The following is a 21905-nucleotide window of genomic DNA, read 5'->3' as shown; positions in this document are numbered from 1 at the left end:
TTATTACAGCTGAATAGAGTTCCTTTCCACAAGAAGAAGGAGGAAAAAAATACAATAAAGTGTCTTAAAATTGACATTTCCATCTAAATTGATAACTTCCTTGTGCCCCTCTCTGAAACTACCAGTTTAGGTTGGAAACATGTTTCAATGATTTCTTCCAGTCTGACAAGTCCCATCAAATATCACATGCAGTCAGAATAAAACAAATATGCAAATCTTTCAATATCTGTAAGTAATACACACAGCTTCCCTCAAAAACAATCAAGAATCTCTGCAGATTTACTTCCTCATCTTCCTTATGTGGTATATGACAAATTATCAGAGATTTAAATCTTAAAACATTTTCTGCATTAAATTTCAGTGTTCATGAAACTAGTTACCTGTGTCATCCAAATAAATAAGAAAGCCTACACAGAGTACCTGTAGACAGATTTGTAACCATTACAACTAGTTGTACCCATTTCTTCAGCAGAGCATGTAAAGCAATGAAGAGTACCTCCCCAGATTGACTTCTAACAGCCCGTACGAAAAACTGAAGAAGTCAAAATAGTTTCGTAGTTTCCTTCACATATTCATAGTTTCTGGGTTTAAACGAGCAGCAGTGTGTTACATATTGAATTGATGATACCTTGTTTTTGCCTCCACTATTTTCTTTTCCAGTACATATTTCTACAACATTTTGTGTTTCCATTTCACAATATTTCTACAACATGGCAGACCTTCTCTACTTGACCTACAAATCTGTGCTCTGTTGCTGTTTTGGGAAGAGAGAAATGGTTGTTTTAGGGGGTATTCTTCAAAATCATCTCAGAGGGGAAAGGTACTTTTTCTGAAAGTTGTCATTTTGGGCAGGATAGCATCAAGCGATACCACTAATTCCATAGGTGAGAGAGGACATACTAATTACCCACATCATTTTTGACCTCTAAGTTTAAAGTAATACATCTACTGATAAATGAAAATTAGATACAATTCTTGACAGTAAGAGATCATAATTCTACAATCTGTCCTATCATTATATATTTAACATACGTGTATTTACTGGAAAACAGTACTGACCTAAAAAAAACCAAAACACAAAAAATAAGCTATTTGTTTAATCACTCAGACATCAATAATGATACTAATAGAAAAATGATCGGGAGCTATGTGAATTAAAATGTTCACTTTGCAGTGTCTTGTGAAATTCAACTTCCACTTGAGGTTTAATATAGATAATTTTAAAGATTTTTTTTTAAACTGAAATCTAGTAGAAGTCTCATTTTGGCAACCATGCCATTCTCTTTTTCTTTGATAGAACTGAGCTTTAGCCATTTCAGAAATACTCGCTTTGATAAATTATTTATAAAACATCACATACAATTCATATAATGAAACAAATCCAGGTCCACAATCCCATTTATCTTTCCAAGATTTTTTTTCTTTTTGCTCTAGCAGAGACATGTCCATTAGCCAACATTCATGTACTTCCCCATTTCAATTCCCTTTCCCCACCGTTTTTTTTTTTTTCTTTTTCTTTTTGAACTGAAGGTAAAATAAAGGACAAAGGTTGTTGGCAGTTCAGGGCTACAGAGACTGATGTTCCCACATCAAACCTAATAATAGAGAGCTTGCAAATCCTATCACTTCACACATAGGTTTTCAAGAAACTTACAGGCTCCAGTATATATTCAGGAGTCATTTACATTAATAACTGTGATCATTACTGCATCTGATCTCCAAGCTACTGACAAAAGAATATACATGTTACTGGCAGCAAGTATATAAAACCTCATTTCATGTTGTTTTAACTTGCATAGTTAAAACAGAATTACACTAGTAGTATTATTCCTGTCTCACAACTGGCTCAATTGGGATAAAATAGAAATTCTTTATATCAATCAGCATATAATCCAAAGAAACTCTTCTTGTACCTGTATCATTTTTTCAAGTCTAATCATTAGTTTCCCATCTAAAAGATAATAATCAAGTACCATTATCTACTGAAAAATAATTATTAGTCAACATAAAAGTTAATTCCATTTCATCTCTTACAGAAACTAGCCTGGCCAGTTGCTCAATGACACAGCAGCCATAAGGCGACCTGCGTCCGAGTACTGACAGAGAAGAATATTGCCTAGTCTGGGAACCCCAAGCATCCCTAGCAAGTGCAGCTGGGAGCCCATGATATCCCTGATGGGCACAGGACAAAGAAATGGTGAAAGAAACTGATGGTTTGGGATACTGACGGCCCAGGACAGCCCTCCTGCAGAGCAAGGCCCGCTCGTGTCAGCTAGCCCAGCTCCTGGGAGAGGTCTGGGGAGAGCTACTCTTCAAAACACACAGAAGACAGGTACACCCATAAGTAAATAATCACAAGTATATACTTGCTTTACCAGTAGTGATTTGTAGTATTTGGCAACGAAGAAATTCAAGAAACAAAAGCCTTCGCGTCCTTGGTATTACAGAATCCCGCAAACCCACTGTTGCAATCTTCACACACCCATGGGTCAGGTAACCCTTACAGGCAGCCATGACATTAATTGGCGTCAGAAGAGGCTATCTGTAAACACACAACTCACGGAGGCTTAGGAACAAGAAGGCTGCAGAGCAGTGTCAAGGGCAAGAGGACAAGGGATGAGGCCAGGCAGCAAGCTGACAATGCCTGGGGCCTGGGAGGCCTTGCAACCAGAGCTTCACAAGCGGCAGAAAACTTCAAAAAACAAAGCAAATGAAGGCCAGGGAGTCCTCGTGGGGCTCCTCACAAAGAATTATTTTGAAATACATCACAGCCATCATTCTGAGAAGCAAACAAGCCTTCCCAATGTATACAATTAATCCTTGGTTAAAATTCTGCTGGATTTCAGTTACCTTATGCCAGAATAAGTTGGTCTCAAAAGTCTGGTCCAAAATAACTTTTGTTTTTTGCTATTCTAGTTTCTCTACTGGTGGAACTTTGTTCTTCTGACTATATTTATAATTCCCATGGAAGTTTTAAAGCATTCAGCGTTCTAATGTTCTGCTACCCCAGAAGTCATATCTTAAGTCCTGAAAAGTCCTATTTTTGAGTATGTGAAATTACCCACAGGCAGAATCCCTTTGAAAGCAAAGAAATTATTCTTTGCATTGCTGTTGCACTCTGAAGATTTAAACAGATTGTCTGAAAACTGCCAGGCATTAGCTGTGTACACACAGTTATGGGTTTAAGTCCTACTCCCATTAAATGCTACGCATATTAAGAGAACTGAGAAGTTTCCTGAACACTTCTAAGAAATAAAAGTTCAACCAATAATTCAAAAACCTCAGATGTTCATTTGCATTTGCAACTCTATTTCACAACACCTTTTCAGAAAGCCCTCAACATAATACGCCAATTTTAGGTCTCCATTATCTCGTGAATAGAAATAGCACAGAAGGAGTTTCAAAGTTGACAGAGGTAAATTTTATTGAAAATGGGAACTGCTGTGACCTTTATAAGGACCCACCGGTCTTGTCTCAATCTCTATCTTCAAGGGCTGTCTACCTTTTTCCATGGAGTTCTGTTGTTGGGTTTTTGTTTTATTTTTTAACCATCATATCCAGATTTCAAGGAAAGAAGTTCTTGAACAAGAACTACCAGAGTCTTCACTGAACACTTCATTATTAATACAAGAAAACAAAAGGTGAATGAGACACAGATACTCATTTCCAGTCTCAACTACTAAAGCAGGTGCTCTGGATCATAAGCAAGTCAACGTATTATCAGTACTTTCAGCTCCAATTCTCTTACTACATCCACTCTATGAGGGAAAAAAGAATGAGTTGCTTTCCATATCTGAAACAAAAAAAAAGATATGCTGCATTTCAGAAACTAGTTGTTACAAGGAATGCTGAAGTCTGATTTTTAAAACAAATTCTTAATGACCTCTGCCCACTGAATCCCATGTTTAGCTCTACAGTATCACACAAATACAGGCATCATATAGTAAAAACACACATAAGCTCAAGTGATGGTAGGAATGCACACACAGGCTATTACCACTGTAGGAGCGTGAAAACATTAGATGTAGTGCAAACATTAGAGGAGGACCTATACATTCAGAAAGCACAAAGAAAACGTCAACTCAAGAGTAGCTGCAAGTCAAAAGGACTGACTAGTTTTATATCACATACTAATAGCAATAAACAACATAAACAATGTGTGGAAGAAAAGCTGCAGTTTGAAGCTTCTCCCTCCAAAAGAGCATCTTCACTTCTAGAGTACATAATCATTTTCTCTTTTGCTTTATAGCTCTCATTTTCTTACTACACAGTTGCTTCCACCACTCACAGCCTCCTCTCCTGTACTTTCAACAGGTACATATGTACAGAAGTTAGGATATGTATCAGAACTGTCAGAGGTAGGTAAATTACCCCAAAATGACAAGTGTGAACCCATTTGTGCCTTCTTGCATTTGCACCCCCAAAGGCATGTAACTGCAACAGTGATATGAGGCTTCAGAGTTGAAAGCTCATCCTTGCAGGTCCTGACCTTCCCTTTGTGTGCACACGTGGAGCAACTGGCATATGACTGGTGAAGAAGATTGTAAGCACACACAAGACTGCCACTCAAATCATGTCATCATGTTTCTGATGAAAACATGATGACGTCTTGAAAACTGCAAATCTGACTTCTAGCCAGCACTCCTGATGATATGGGAAGCTCCTGAAAGTACATACAAATTGACCTGCTTCTACAGGTGGCTGCCGGCAGAGAAGCACTCCCCTATTTCTCCGCTTCAGCCTCTAAGAAAGCAATAGCTCTTAAACAGGCAAGAACTCTACTTGAGCACACTGGTTACCTTACAAACCTAAGATCAAATTATCTGCAGACAGTGTGTGCACAACACACGCTACCTTACTGCTAGATTCTTTGTTGTTATTCAGATAACAATTCCGTGTATTATCCTTATAACAACTTTTTTTTTTTTAAGCCAGTAAGTAAAAAAAAACCACAGAACTCACCTCCTCCTTCCCATCCTGAAAAATATACACAATCTTTTAGTATTGGATTTTTTTTTCTCCCAGAGTAATTTGTCAGCTGTTGCAAGGAATGGCAGGGTACATCCCAGGACAGCATGCGTCCCACCTGAACACAGCTCCCCCATCCCTTTTTGTGCCTTAGGATTGACCTCATCAGACTACAGCTTATTGGAAAGGAACAGAAAAATCTAACATGCATCTTCATAAACAAGCACTGCAATGAGGAAGACAGACATGAAATAGCATGTAGTAGTAAAGTCTTCTCAATGCTGTTTTCATTTTTAAGTTAGGGAAAGGAGTATTCCTGCTGCCTCATCCAACCTGTAAACCACATAAACTAGAAAGTGGGAGCTCACAATTACAGCCTAGAAAGCAATGCAACTTCATGTTTCAAAGTCTCTCCTCTCTTCAAGCTACTCCAAATCAGGCTTTCTATATTGCCTACAGAAGCAGAAAATGTCAGAAACAAAACCAAAACTAACTTCAATTTATTAAAGTTGCTGCAGCAGTATTCAAGAAACTAATCACACAGTCTCTGCATACTGAACATTGTCCAACTTACATGTCTAAAAACAACAAAAACACACAAAGAAACTACAGAAACACACATACCCTTACCTTGTCTATGAAGGGTTTTATTTAATTGCCCTGGTCATCTTAATTAACTTTATAAAAAGCAAAGTGCATTCATCTTCTGCTTACAACATATACATTGAAAAAGAAAAACTGGTGTTGGTAATGGGTTATAAAACCAACACCCAAAGCACAGGATACACCTCCTGGAGAAAAGAGCTCAAAAATACAGATAAATGTTGCAGTTCTCTAGAGGTTCAACTTTCATTTTTAACAGAATCAATTTAAAGCCTCTGTGCATGCAGAGAAAAGGCTTTCAAACCCTAATCCAAGTTTAACAGACATGCAAGACTATTGTTGGTAATCTAAATACACTTCTGGTATGTGCAGATCCTGCGATCATTTCCATAGCTACAGAACGGAGATAGGGCAGCAGTACAGCAGAGAGAAGGCTCTTCCCTTATAAATGAGAAAGAACTTATTTCACATGGGGGTCTATCTGCTTTGGTTCTGCACCTATGACAAAATAACTGAAATTCAAAACAGACTTGTAAATTAATAGAAAACTATGCAAAAGTAACTCAGATCCATTTTCTTACACCTGAAACAAAAAAATTTGATATTTTCAGACCCATCTTAGAAGATATGTAAATATCAGTTTAAAAATAGAAATTAAAAAAAATCAGAAATGCTCCACAACTTATTTTTTTCCTTCTCCAACTTCAAACTTCATCCTTTCCGTTCCTTTAATTGTACACATCAAGACCAACAACTGTATCTAAAATCTACATATCTTGTACTTCGTTTTCTTGCTAAAAGATTTTCAGGGTTTGGGGATGGGAGAGGCTTTTAGGGTTTTGCTTTTTTTTTTTTTTTTTTTTAAAACTTCTTTAATTTGGCACACAGAATATCCTCAAGTACACCAACAATTGACTTGCTTTCCTTCACGCGCTTTCTGACAGAGTCCATTGACTCCCACAGCAAAATCACCTCTTGCAAATCCAGCCATGCAGATCATACAGTTGCATTACACCTTACAGAGGAATCATTAGTCAAAGCACTCGGCCATATTCCAGGTGATATCTTTACTTTTTACGTAGCTAAAGTTCTTCTAAGTTAGAAGAGATTTAGCTCTTCATTCTCCCACAAAACTCAATCCTTTAAATCTAATCTAGATTCCTTAAGAGCAACACACATTTCCATTATTCCTCCTGCACTCCCTCTCTGCCACAAAAAGGACACATTTAAGCCTTAAACATTGAGCTATCACGATTTCACCTTCTACACCATCAACGACAATGCCACAATACACCTGATGAAAAGTAGTTAAATCACACATCATCCACGTGATCAGTATGCAGCCCTCCAAGCAATCTCACCCTAATTCAGAGGCAACTTATTAACAGGTAAGTATCTAGCTTGCTAACATCCTGCTCATCACTTGCTACTTTCTTCATATGCCTAGATTTCCAGCCTATTTGTCACAGAACCCATTAGTGTAGATGTTTGTTCTGTTAGTTTGGTATCTGTTTTGAGGGACTTGTTTTTGGTCACAAATACATACAGTTGTTAGAATGGGATTGTATTATTTCTTAACTCCAAACTCTACCTCTTAATGCAGTGCAACTGAGACGAAGCACTCTACACAGGTAACCACTAGCGGGTAAGCAGCGCTGTGGTTCACAAGCCTGATCCAGTAGGAATGCCAATTCTGACACTCATTGGAGAAAGTATTGCTTTTAGGTAGATTAAACAAACTCCAGCATGAAAAACAAACTCTTGGTTGGCATAATACTATGTTTACTTAGATGTTTGTATGTATGCACATTTTTATTCATAACTTATTACTGAAGTCATCCTACATAAACGTGCCTAATATGTTTGCATTGTGACATGGAATAATTATTAGTTGTCTTGATGCTAATTACTCAGAAAATACTTAATTGCATATTAAGTTGCTCATACGCATGTATTATTTAGTTTACTCTTTGGGCTAGTTTACTATCAGCACTATCCAGATTTGAGTAACACTACACCAAATTCAGAAGCTGAGGCTTCACAGGACTGGGATGCTCTGGAATGCAGGTTGCTTTTTATTGGTGGTTTTGTTGTTGTTTTTTTTTTAAGAAAAGGATTTTATTATAACACATCTAGAATTTTACATTATTTCTGATGAAACATTTATTTTAAAGAATGGATGTAATACAAATAACATCACTGATAAGACAGTCACCTTTCCTACAGAGTCCCAGGCATTAGAGAATTACCATGATTAACACCCTATATTCCTATGGGCAACAAGTAACAGCAGCATGCCACCAACCTTGCCATTGGCACACCACTGGTTTTTATTTGCTGAAAATAATGGTGCTAAAATATTACTCAACCAGGTGAGCTATGGAACAATACAAATCTACTTTTTATTTATTTAAAAATAAACTCATTCCTGACCTCCTTTCTGAAAAAAGTGAAAGCCAGTCAAATAACTGATTAAATGAGAACAGCTTAGTTTTCCTCAACAGGAACCAAATTTCATTCCTAGGAGGAGAAACGCAGTTTATTCAAACAGCCAAAACTTTCAAGTTACTCACAGGCTTCTAGCTTTATATGACTCAGCGTCATTGAAAGTCTGCTAGATCTGTAAAGTACATACACTGTATTTTATACAAGAGCAAAGAGAATAGCAGTTTTTCCACTTGATTAGCTGCTGAAACCCATGGCAGAGGGATAATAAAAATGAAGAAGTAAAGGTGTCCTACATCCCAAAGAGTTATTTAAGAGGCTGGCATTCCGAATAAAATAAAGCAGATTGCTCTACTGGTCCCTGCTTCTTTATGTGTATAGGAAATGAGCAACATGGAAGACCTCTCCCCCCCAAATTAAAACAATCTTGCAATTACAAAAAAAAAAAATCCTGTATTTATAAAATGAAAGTTATCTCTATGTGAATACAATAAAACGCTACTTTGTAAACTGGAACTAAAAAAATAACCAGCCCCGCTATGTAAACTGGAACACAAACAGCTCAGAACAAAACTGATAAGTATTTCACAGAAGGCCAAGCTTTTCTTAGAAAGGTTTCCAAGTATGCCTACTTAATAAAGTTATATGAAAGCCTCTTTAAGGGAACAGATTTGAGGCTTGGCTTCAACCATTATATTTAAGCAGAGGAATGGGTGGATAAAATAGAAAAGATAGCAGTAATTTGTATTGCATGACTCCTGGAAACAAACCAGTCAGGCTCTCAAAAACTAGTTTTCATCTACCTACTGCATAGTACCAAGAAAAAACCATGAAGCCCAAGAGACTATCCTCTGTCCTATCAATAACATTAACGTGCCATCATGCTAAGGGACGGCGTGCAACCTGTAGCATCAGAATGAACACAGCAAAAATAAAAGATAAGAGAAACATCACAGCAAAGCAGCCAATAACTAGCTTGCTATGATTGCGCAAGGGATTTTTAATCCATCCTTCAAGAAGGTTGTGTTCTCTATCAACAATAGCAACTGATGGCCTACAGATGATGGCAACGAACACTCCATCAAATGGCTCAACTGAAGGTAAGGACATAAAAAGCCTAACAGGTCAATCTAACAATATTGCTGGCACTGGCCCAATTTTGAAATGGAAGTGTTGCAGCATTCAGAAGCAAAGCAACTCCCTCCAATACCAAGAAGATTACTTCAGCATAACAAGGAGCTGTTGCTGTTAACAGAATTAAGCGATGGAGTAACCTGCACTTACAGCCTCATTCGCAGTTGAGGGACACTGACCACTGCAACAGAGGCCTTCCCTATCATAGTCTACCTCCAATGCAAGTTCTCTTATGTAGCTCAACACTTTGATTTCACAAGTGCAGAGCACAGCTAGGACAAGAGCATACAGATACATGTAAGACATACTGCAAGAATCCACTGCATGAGAAGATCTTCTGAATTTCCCCTTGCCTCTTGCTTCACACAGAGGAAAGGTGCTATCTCAGTGGAAAGAGAAGCAGCACGAAGAAAAGTACCTAGCCTAAATCACCAAACATCCCACATGACTGGATTAACCTGTAAGGCCAAGGAGGTCGATTTTTCACTTCATGTACTCACTGCTGAGATCTTTTAGCACTAGAAGATCAATACAAAAAAAAAATCTGATCTCTACAGCCTCTCTACGCACTTCAGGTTCCTTTGTCAATCAGTGTGAGAAAAATATTTCCCTTAACCACCCAGAACAAGGAGACAGTGGATCCCGAGGCACAAGCAAGAAGATGAGCCCATTTCTAAGCATAAAGGTTGTTTTATGGCTCTTGTCCCTCCATTAGCTTAATTTACTTGTTTTTAATATAAACTATTTATATTAAATGCTTACAGTAGGCTCCCTAAGCATACAGAAGGCGGCCCCCAAATGAGCGGAAACTAAAATTACATGTGGTGTTCTTCAACAAAGCTAATTTAAATAAGTATTATTTAGGATGAATATAGCATCTCCCTCAGTTTTGCAAAAGCAAGCATTTGTGAGATATCAATTAAATGACACAGAAGTGATGCAGAATTTTTAAAGAACATAGAAAAGTTTTTGAATACTACTTGTCTAAAATCCAGATCACTTAATTTCTGAAGTGCATAAATAATTGCATATACTCCAACCCACAGAACAGATCTTGCTTCCTCTCCTTAATTTGATGCTTAGAACGTAACCTAAAAGCCTTCATCACTCACAGAAGTCTTGCTAACCAAGTCAACATCTGCAAGATCTGACATCCACACATTAGTATTTCTAGAACAGTTAAACTACGTTCTAAACAGATTTCTTGAAAGACAAGGAGAAAAAAGGTAAAACTGCAGTATAAGTTAGGGAGAAAGTCTTCCCCAGACTTAAAATCCCCAGATGAGATACTGATTCTGCTGCAGTCTGAGAATTGAGCCACTGATGTCAATGCAGTTCGGATATAACATCGTTTCCTCAATTTTTTTTTTTAAGCTTCGTGTAAAAACTTTTTGAACATGCCATTTAAGAGCTGCTCAGCTTTAAGAAAACAACTATAAATTACTAAGAAATAAGACACACTTACAGCCAAGGCTAGTTTCTGTTAAAGTTTATTTGAACCCGAATGCAAGGTTCACATTAACTGACCAATAAAAGTATACTTCACCTCCCAAATATAAAATCAGGTAATGTATATAGCAGTTAATAGAAAGCACTCTAAAGTACTTGATCTGACTGAGTGCCTACTACCAGTGCCAAATAAATAAAAAGTATGATCTAGTTATTCCACACACACCAAAATCATTTTATGATAGGCTAATTAATCATGAACATAACTTTTCAGACATTATGTAATTTCACACAGACTTTCTTGTTTTCTTTGGCAGGAGCTACAAGCATTTGTATGAGAAATAAATCTATACTTGAAGAGAGATGACAGTGACAAAACATGATGAGAGGAAGATAAAGAAGGGGGGGAGGAAGAGGAAAAGTATTAATATTACACATGTAAAAATAATTTTATTATTCAAAACAAAGCAAATCTTGAACTTTAAAAGCCAGAATACATGAATCAAAGGAACCTGGCAAACGAACCCAGCAACTGATAATAACTTCTCGTCCTAATCTCTCTTATTTCTTAATGACAGAATGTTTGAATGATGTTTGACAGAAGCAGAACTTCAGAAACACAAACCTGGATCACAGAACTTACTCACTGACATTCCTATTTGAGATTACAATAAGAACAGTGACTTCTCATCTGGGATGGGTCTAGTACTAATTACATCATGTATGAACCACGTACCTCAGCATAATAGCCTCAGATTTTACATTTCTAACCTGCCAAAGAATTGATATATAATTTATTCAAATTAACAGCTCAAAATATACACTAAGAAAGGCAGATATGGAGACAGAATTTTTCCCCCCCCCCGGTAGCATATATTTTTTATCCTCCCTGTAGACCTCTCTGATACTGCATTCAAATCTAAAACGGCCAAGGTGCTCTAACTAATAAGTGATGACCACAAAGGCAGCCAGAAGAACCAATTCGGGGGCAGGGACGAATCAAACTGTTACTCCAGAAGTCTTCATTTCAACACCCACAAGGCTTTACATCAGCTATCTCAGTCCCAGCGCAGACAGACAAGCATGTGGCTCTGCACTATGACACACAAAGAAAAACAGTACAAATCTATGAAACAGCTATTTATACAGTGGCCAGCTCACTTTCTTCCACCACAGCTGGGTGCAGCAGGAGGGATATGCCAGTTATTCAGGACATCTGTAAAGGTTCTACATTTCTCCCAACTGTGCATTCTGCCTTTTAATAGGCAGTCCTGGTGCTGCTGGGGGGAACGAACGCTTGCACACATCTTCAAGGATCCTCTTGGGTCTCAGCTGGAACTCCAGAATTAGTTCCTCATGAGAATTGAGAGCTGGCAAAAAGGAGCAGTACTTTTCTATCACAACAAATACTCTTTTCCTTACAGACAGAACACAAACTTTTACTGACCACTCAGTACAGATCTCAGTTAATTTAGGTAGATTTTGTTTAGCAAGAACCACAGTGTGCATACTAAGGAACACACTAGTGCATCCTGAAGAGGATTTTCCTTGCAAGACAAGTTGAGAGTGGTTTACAGATGGGCTTACAAAATCTACACCTCTTAAAGTGCTTTTAAAATTTCATTACACATTAGAAAATATATTTGCTCTTTTAAGAAATCTATAAGGTAACTTATACTTGCTGGTGTGTGGCAAAAGTAATGAGCTTTAGTAATTAACAGAGGTTTAGTACAATTTCTCTGATAATTATTAAGTTCCCAGGGACAGCAGCTCCTCCTTTCATTCTGCTAGAAAAGCTCCTGGGTTAGAGTTCTGCTGCTACTGATCACTAAATGCAACTCACTCCTCACCTCATCTCTCTTCCCTCCTGTCCAGCTAAGAATCAATAAATTTAAAATGCATTCATGAAGAACACCACCAATACAGTCTCTCTAGCTTCCATTTTCACAGCAGAAGCCATAGGCCCTCCGCTTTCCCGAGGACGGGAAAATAAAACCTAGCACACCAACAAAACACACCTTACCCTGAAAGAGCTGGGTATTTCCACTGCTAGAGAAAACTGTTCTGAAAAGGTCTCTTCAAATCCTTTATCAATGACAGCCCATGCACAACCAGCACAGATTTATGTAACTTTTAATCATATTACTGCAATTTTTTGAGTCTGTATTTCTATGAACACAAGAGGTTTGACAGTTATTCAGTGAAAAAAGTAAAGTTTATTGCTAAGTGAACTAAAAGTGACTGATGAGAACTAATAGCTTTGTTATATATTAAACCCCCTAACATACCCCTTACCACATTAAAAATTGGGAATCAAAGAACGCCTTCATTCTGACAGCTACTACAAGTCACCAGCAGGGAAAACAGCAGCCATAAACCAAATCTGCTGCTAACACTATGATTCTGGATGTGTTTCCTAGCATCATCTCTCTCCCAAAAGCTCAATTGTGAAATCTTCTATGTCTTTAATATATGAAGTGTTTTCTTTTGAATGATACGGAAAAGGAAGAATGGATAAGCTTTGGTGTGTTTTCTTCAGTCATTTAAGGCCTGGAAAACATGGGTTTACAACAATAAAACTTTAAATTTATTCTTTTAGATCAGTATCCCTTCAAAGGGAAAGACAATGATGAAGTAAACACTACTCCTTCACAAGAACTATAGGTAATATCCACAGATCCAGAAGGAAGTAAAGTTCGGTCATCTGGCAAAAATTCCTACTCGCTTTTTTTCTGCATCTTGCCCATGACAGCTAAAGGATAAAAGATCTTGCCAGACAGTCTGCTTTCTTCTCTGCATTTGAAGACTTCTGTTTCCTGGGAGAAAATGCTGCTCTGCAGCCTATAATCACAGCTAACTGTGCCATACAGTCACTACTCCAGCACTGCTTCCTAAGAAAAGAAGAAAAATAAATTAAATCTGCCTTACTCATTGGATTTAGAGAATCTCCTGGCAATAATCCCTACAGCACCACCACTACTTGAAGTGGAAAGCATGGAGTGGAAGTAGAATGGAATAGCAAAGTAACCATCTTAGGCAAAAGATTTCCTCCATAAATCCTCCAGAAACCATTATCTGCTCACTGTCTTTTTGCCACAGCACCCTTGTTGTACCAGCCATCCCTCCAAGCTCTTCTGGGGGTTTTCTCCCATGCACAGAGTAAATTCAAGCTTTGCAACGTTAATTCTATGAGGGAGCACAACAGACAATTGAGCAATTTCTTTGGTCCAGTCATCCCCACTGATAACTACTTCCATACAGGAAGGTAAATAGAGCAATGATGCACAGGTAGAGACTACAATCATCCCATGCAACAAAACCATGTAAGTGCTCACCCCTGTACTGCTCAACTCTGGCAAGTAATGGAGGTGATGCAGTAAGATCCTGTGGTAGTTCAGCTGATGGAATTCAAGTCCCTTTCTCCAGCTGCCAATAGGAACAGATGCGGCCAACACCTGCTTCAGTAGCCTACTAGAGGACAGTTTTGCATGCTCTTGTCAATGCAGTTTCTCAGTCATCCATTGTTGTTCCCCAGCACACTCACACTTCCTCTTTCCATCCATAAAAGAAGGCTGTTCGGTTTTGGTTTACATTTGGTTTTACAATGCTAACATCTGGAATAACTCTTCAGGGAAATAGGACACACAAATTAAATGACAATGGCTGCAACAAAACTACCAACAAGACACTGGAGTACTGGAAGAGTCACCCCTAACCCAAGCATTACTTACAGTACCCAGCCTGGAAAGATGCACACAAAACACAGCCATTCCAGGAACGAGGAGACATATGTCCTTTTACCACTATTTACATCTGTTGTACAGAAAGATCTGTTTCATATTTATTATATGCATTTAAATATATGCAATATATATTGCATTTAATTTAGTGCAGATCTATATAATAAAACACATTTTTGAAGTATCATTAGCCCATTATTAACTACATCCACAGAAAAGAAAAAAAACAGTATTGGATTTCCCCCATGCCACCTCCCTCCAGCAATACCTCACTTGATACTCATTCATCTCCAGGATTATCATATAACTACCAGTTTAAAGCTGGATCAATGTCTTTTCACTTCACTGAACAACCCAATCAATAGCAACAAGGACATTCTGCTGTCAAAAGCAAACTGCTGCTCATGCTGCTAGTCCCCCCTGGGCTTAGTGTTACAGAGCCATGTTAGATGGATCCTAGCATGCAGCACTCAATGTGACACTGATCACTCAGTATGCACAGCACAGGGTATTGATACCAAGTGCACAGCTAAATCAACAGGGTAATTGCTTGCACCTTCAGAAAATAAAGCTGTAGTCATGACAAGCTGTAAAACTATTTGCACCTCCTACTGAGGAAAACAACCTAGGCTGATTCCTGTTTTAATTATATATGCATGCATTTACTTTCCAGAAGGGCAAAACAAATGGAGAAGCTTACAACTGCAACAAAATGCAAGTGAGTGCACTTCACTAGTAAGTAATACAAAAATAAGCGTTCAACTTTTTCACTGCTCCCATCCCCCAATTTCTGGAGGGCTCTGCAGATCAAGAATATCTCTACACCATTTTCAGACAAGAATCATGCTTTGTACTAAAAGGACTGGGAGTGGAGGAGTTGTATATACAAGAAATTCCAGGGGTAATCTCTTAAGAACACGTGCCAAAAAACGTAACGTAACCAAAGCAAGATCTGGGCTGTCTACTTGATATTCCGTCTCTCTGTAGCCAAAAAAAAGAAGAGCTTACATGACTCCTGACCCATGTTATTCTTTTTAACTAAAATAAAACAATTTCCAATGTTGTTGCATGTGCTATTAAGGTGCACAAATAGAGAAATGCATTTCTTGAAATCACTTTTGCATAATGGGAACAGGATGGGAGAGAAGGCAACAAAAAGGGCAGAGAAATCGCACCAAACAACTCAGTGGCTTCATTACTGTGCACAGCTATCCTGGCTGGATAATTCCACTGCCTATGCACTCAAGGGACAGAATATCCAAATCCTTTACCTAAAGAATACAAAAGCTGCATCTGTTGCTATATATGAAGAAAAAACATTCACAGAGTTCCCCTTTTATTTTATAGATATATATATTGATATTTTTATATCCCTTAAACCTGTGAGATTTTTAAGGTATTTAATTTTATAACAAAGCTAGCTTAACCTAGAGCCTTGAACATGTATGAGCAGTTTATTTCCCAAAACGACACAGCTACTGAAAGTTCATTTCTCACTTCATTACTTATCTCCTCACCTCCTAATTCTCAAGCTATATCCCTCATGCTCACATCCACAACCCCAGCACTCCTCCTCTCTCTACGTATCCATGGTCTCTAACTCACCGAGAATAACATACAAACATCTAGTTCAACAGCATATATGAATTCAGCTGACCACCTACCACCTCTACCACTACCCAAAAGGTCAAAGATGTAGATGGAGCTGTCCTTCCTTCAGCAATAATGTTTCCAAAGGCCTCTCTTCACTGCCAGTTTCCATAAAACTTAGGTATTATTTTTGGCTGAGTAGAAAATAAGCTGAAAAGTGAAACATTACCAAGTGGAGAAGTGCAAAATACAGCTGACTGACATTGACTGCAGTTGTAACGTAGCTGCAACGTTAAGTGTAGGAAAACAGAAATAATAATAGCCAGCCATAAACCACTAACCTTGCAAAATGTACCATTTTTCCCTTCAAGAATATTTTAGCTCCAGTATTTCCTGCTCTTGTACATTGGGCCAATCTCACCTTAAGCACCTCTGCTACTTTCAGCAGTATATATTTCATAAGAAAGTAGCACTGCTGACTGTCTAGAAGCTAGAAACTTCCCATGCAAACAAAATTTGACACTCTATTGCAAAGCTGCAATTGTTTTTGTGTTTTTTTTTCCCCATACAACTTTACTGCCCTGCATTTTAAAATCACGTTACAGGAGTCAAAACTTTAGCCCTCTCCTGAGGCACAGTTCCTCCCAATAGGAAACTGTTGATTTTCAACATAACTAATCTAGCTTTCAAAAAGCAAACAAAGGAAGTACACAGTGAGCACTCATGCTGACAGTGACACAGGCGCATACAGATGCAGCCCAGTAGCTTCTAGGATTTTGAGAGGAACCCAGCCTGTCTACACGTAAGTGGGCCCCAGAAAAAGGGCTGTGTTTTCAGTGAACAAGTACAGCACAGGAAGTTTCCTCAAATACGTTAATCAACTGGCTACAGATGCATTCCAAGAAACCAAAACATCAGTGACTGCATTGAAGGGCAACACTTGCACATATTCCCTGCATTACAGGAGTTATTAATCAATAGACTAGACTTTCTGTTTATACTTCTAAGAATGTGAAGTTATCAAGTTTAAAAAAGGCACCTGTTTGTGAAGAAATGGATGGAGATATCTTGTTGTTTACAGAAGCCTGCAAGTAGCCAAGATAATCTCCTAAAGGACCGTATTTGCAAGTACTGCAGCTGGAGGTGAAGATCACTTTGTACCACCGTCAGCCTTGACCAAAACAAACAGCAATAAACCGCCCAAGTGCTATCAGCTAGCACTTCAACAGCCAAAGCAGAATCTGAATGTGATCCTCAAAATTATGCTTAATACAGACAAACTGAACCCAAAGCCTTGCCTCAGGTTCCCAACAAATGCAGAGTTGACAGCTGCTTCCTAGCACTGGTGTCCTTGAGCATGTACTGGAGCTTTGGTAGAAACACAGACTTCAGCTGAAGGGAGCTACTACACAGGACGTGGGGGATGAGAGATCAGAGAAGCAAGCTCAGAATTGACAGAGCTCTCAAACCACAGAAGCAGTTAAAATCCCTAAACACAAGGTGTCAATAAAGTAAGTAGTAATCAGATGAAAGAACATTTATTTTAAAATGTGTTTTCCTTTCTTCACCCACATAAATCAAAGACCACCCACAACGAGCTATGCTTCAGTGAAGTTTAGCAGAACTCTGCTCAACTATTTCCCCATTGCTTATAATGCCTATGAAAAAAACCTGATGATTGAGGAAGAAATGACAGTACGCTGGATCTGCTTTTGGGCATCAATAAGAATGAGCAGACTTCCTTAAAATGCATGGCCAAGAGCATCTTAATGCTTCACTAGATTCTAGAACAGAAGCACAGAGTGCCTGCATCCATGTCATGTTTATCAATCACATCTGAGGAATATGAAGAAAGCTGTAACATAGTATCCTACATCAATGTAATGTCTTCCATTATATTAAAACTAGAATTATCTTACTGAATTTAAGTATAAAAGTCATGTTTTGCTAAAGTGAGAAAAAGGAGTTTTAAGGGAATATTGTTTTGTTTGGCATTGTGAGGCAAATTCGTTATAACATGTGGTAGATTTCTGTGAGTATATGCAGTCCTTGCTAATACATACTTTTGAATTATATCAATGCTCTTTAGCAAAGACCATATGATGTTTTGTAGTAACAGTGAAATAAATGTAGCACGATTGTATTTTGGAATAAAAATTATTTTAAGTCAAGAACACAGGAAGCAGAGCGAGGTGTCTGGCTTTGCTCCTGGGAATGGCACAAAACTGTGCCAGGAAACGCTCAGACTCAGCATTAGGGAAAACTGCTTCACCATGAAGGTGGTCAAACACTGGAACAGGCTTCTTCCAGAGCGGGTGATGCCCCATGCCTGTCAGTGTTCAGGATGCATTTGGACAATGTCCTCAATAACACACTTTAACTTTTTGTCAGCTCTGAAGCTGTCAGGCAGTTGGACTTGAACTATACTATTCTAAATTTATAGAGTCTTTGGATATAGAAATATATATACAGAGTTAGAAAGATATTGATGCTGATGATATAACTTATCTAACTTAATGTACTTCAACCTTCAACACTTCTCATGGCAGATCTTTGTCATTTAAACCTTGTTCTTTCCTCTCTATCCAAATCTTAGATCTCCTGTAGGGAATGCTCCCCCTATACCTCCCCTCTACCTCCAATTTTACAGACATACCCCTACCCATAGAACAATTTTTTTTTATTTTTTTATTTTTAAAAAGAAAACTCATTTGAGAAGACAATTATGTATACCTTATGGAAAAGCTTCATGAAAATGTAAGCAAAGTAGAAGACATAAGGGGAAAAAAAAAAAACACAACACAGAAAAGCAACGGACATGCACACTATGAAGTATTTTTTCGTGTTTGACCTAAATGTTCCTGTAAAGTTAGGACTGAAGCATAGGTTGAATCGCTTTGGAAAAAATAAGAACAGAAGAAAGAAAAGAAGAAACATCTTTTATAAGTAGTATATATTACCACTATGTTTAGCATAACAAGATGGAGAATTTTGCATCTCTCCTTTCATTCCTAGCTCGATGATTAAATTTTGTGACTGAGAAAAATTCTTCTGCCCTAGGACCTTTTCTACCTTTGATACTGATACTGTCACTCCATCTCCACCTCTTTTCATAAAAGATTACCTGAGAGGGACACTTGTCCACAAACACTCAAGCGCTTGTTTCCAGGGTCCAACCGGAAACGTTCCAAAATTCAGAAGTGTTTTTGCAGGCACAAGCAGGAAGCAGAGGGAAGCCTTTCATTTGCCTTCATTTAATGCAAGCTCTAGTGACTTCATTGAACCTATACAAACACACACCACCTGAGGACTAGCTTCCATGCCCTTACGCTATGGAAAGTTCTTGTACAAGATAAGCTATGGCACAGCAATTGCCAAAGGCCTATCAGGAGAGAACACTGAGGACACTTGATGTAAGTCAGCATTATCTGGCCTAAACTACTCTCTAGAATTTGCAACTACCACAGTGAAAGCTCTTGCCCCCCTCCCCCCCCCTTCATTTTTATTACATTATCTGAATAAAGTATTTTTAAAGAGTAGATAGAAAAATTTTCCACTGCAATAAAAAAGCAGCCCTGGCCAAGAAAGGATTTGCCCATTAGCCACACTATTTCCACAAAGACAGCAGCCTTATTAAATTACAACTGTTTGAACAAGGTCAAGCACTCAGGGTTTAATTCAAAGTGTTTCCAGGTATAATGCTGTCAGGTCAACTTAAACAAGCCAACAGAGGCTTTGAGCTTGATTAAATATTAAAACAGAATCTTTCACATCTGTTTTTACCGAAGGATGAAATTACTGTACATCACTTCAACCAGCTCATTAATATACTAAACACATATCTTGCCTCAAAAGGTTACAGGAATATCAATGCTTTCAGAGTGCCTGCAGCAAAACCTACACAACTCAGCCACAAGTGAGGTCATTGCATACTTCAGCAGGATGTCAATATTTCTTTATAAATGTGAGAAGTAATCAGTTAGACATAGATACATTTTAAATTAAAAGATGGGAGCCTCCAGTGAAGCTAAATCAGTTGCCTTTGATCTGAACCTTTTAATCACTCATCTCATTTTCTTTGATAGATAACTTGATAGTAGACATTGAACACAAAGTTTGATCCAACAGTAATTATTTTTCAAACTACAGGGCTGTCATGTCCAACTGGAAATCTGATTTTTTTATTTAATTTTTAATTTGCACAGCACAATTTTTAATTGAAACATAAAAAGGTCTATCAGAATCATCTATTTCAACACCTATCACTTCTAATTATACTTTAATGCTATGCTACGGTAGGGGAGAAAAGAATACATTTGAGGATACAACTTTGACAGTGGCACACAGTTTCAACTATTCTACAGGGCATTTTCTGCTCTTTGAAACATAAGGAAAAAAAACAGATATTCCTCCAGTTATCTTTGCATGAGAGACATTAGTCAAATCATGCTTCCTGACTCCAGTGCACAGACGCCAAGTCATCTATTTAGAGTAACAGATGTGCAAGATAGGACTTGGAAAGGAAGAAATGAGAAGTTACTTTTGTCTAAGCCACTCTTATTACAGATGAGAAAATGGCCTGTAAATTAGTATATGCTGAAATGAAACCCATACAGCTCATAGCATGCTAAAAAAAACACCACCAACCACACAGCACTAGTCAATTTGCCGCAAAATATTCAAACTTACAATGGCAGGGGAGCTGGGTAGTGGAAGAAAGCATTGCTTGAATACTGATGTTCTTATATAGTGAATAGAAGAAACACACAAGAAAATACTTCCGAATGCCCTAGCACCTACTTAAAGAATCAGAACTATACATTTAAAACACTGGTAGTTAATAAGGCATGAGACAATTTGCTTGAGACAAAATAAAATCCCAATACAACACAGTCTTCTACCACCCACTAATTTACAGTTGAATAATATAATCAACTAGACCAAACTATGCTTAATGTAAAGTCGATAAATTCCTTTTTGGCTGTTGACACAAAATCCTACTGGGAATTAAACACTTGAGGAAATTAATCATTATAACACTCTGGCTCAATGCACATCTATATTGAAATAATTTGGTCTTTAATTCACTTTATTTGTAGTTGGGTTTAAAGCAGTAAATTTGAAAGAAGCGGGTCTCATTAAACCAGATCCAGCTCACGCTGCCTTTCATTAAGCTTGGTATATTTGAACAAACTCAAAAAAAAAAAAGATTCCTTTCCTTGAAAACAATTGTGCATTGCAAAGTAACCCAAATAACCCAAGACCATTAATACATGATATATTGAAAGCATTTACTTTTGATCTGAGCACAAGTCAACAAAAATGATTTATTTGCTTACAATTCATTTTCCTGATGCACAGTGATACTTTAACTGACCACAGAAAGTCACAAATAGGAAGAAGACCACCAAAATAGAACATTTAGAGACCCAAGGTGTTACGTCAGCTTCCCAGCTTCCTGTTTTAAGGGTTGTGTTCAAATCCTCAAACAGATGTGGTTTAGCATCGTGGCTCCCAGACTCAGCTGTCTTGGAAATTACAGCAACATACTGGTTCTGCAGAAGCCACCTGCCGGTAGATGGGCCAGGGAACCCTGTGCAAGGAACTTGGCTGCACAAAAGTGACAGAATCAGCCCAAAAAGAATTAGACCAACACTGCTCTCCATGTGAAGTCAGAAGCAGAGGCAACACTGCAAAAAGGAAGCAGTCACAGCTCCAGATGTAGATGCCAGAACAGAACAAGGAGTTCAGCAGCCAGGCAAAGTCTGCAGCTTGAAGTCTGCCCCATTTCTTCAGAGAACGCATCATGGTCACTACCCATCATCACACGAGCTCTAATGCCTGAACAATGCAGACTGAAAACCTCTGACAAAACTAAGAGTTAAAAGTGTACTTAGAAACACATGCAGTAATTCAAGGCATAATCTTAATCACTTCCATGCATCTATTTTTCTATTCTCTTCTGGTTTGAGAAGA

General features: G+C 38.1%; 1 protein-coding gene across 10 annotated transcripts in view; it reads right to left on the bottom strand.

Annotated features, from left to right (window-relative positions):
• KAT6B (lysine acetyltransferase 6B) overlaps positions 1 to 21905 on the bottom strand; it is a 101964-nt gene that overhangs the window by 50697 nt on the left and 29362 nt on the right. The window lies entirely within an intron of this gene.

The sequence above is a fragment of the Numida meleagris genome, chromosome 5, assembly GCF_002078875.1.
Source record: "Numida meleagris isolate 19003 breed g44 Domestic line chromosome 5, NumMel1.0, whole genome shotgun sequence".
In the NCBI taxonomy this organism is placed as follows: domain Eukaryota; kingdom Metazoa; phylum Chordata; class Aves; order Galliformes; family Numididae; genus Numida; species Numida meleagris.
Note: the sequence above shows the minus strand (reverse complement) of the source record. Positions and strands in the feature narration are given on the sequence as shown.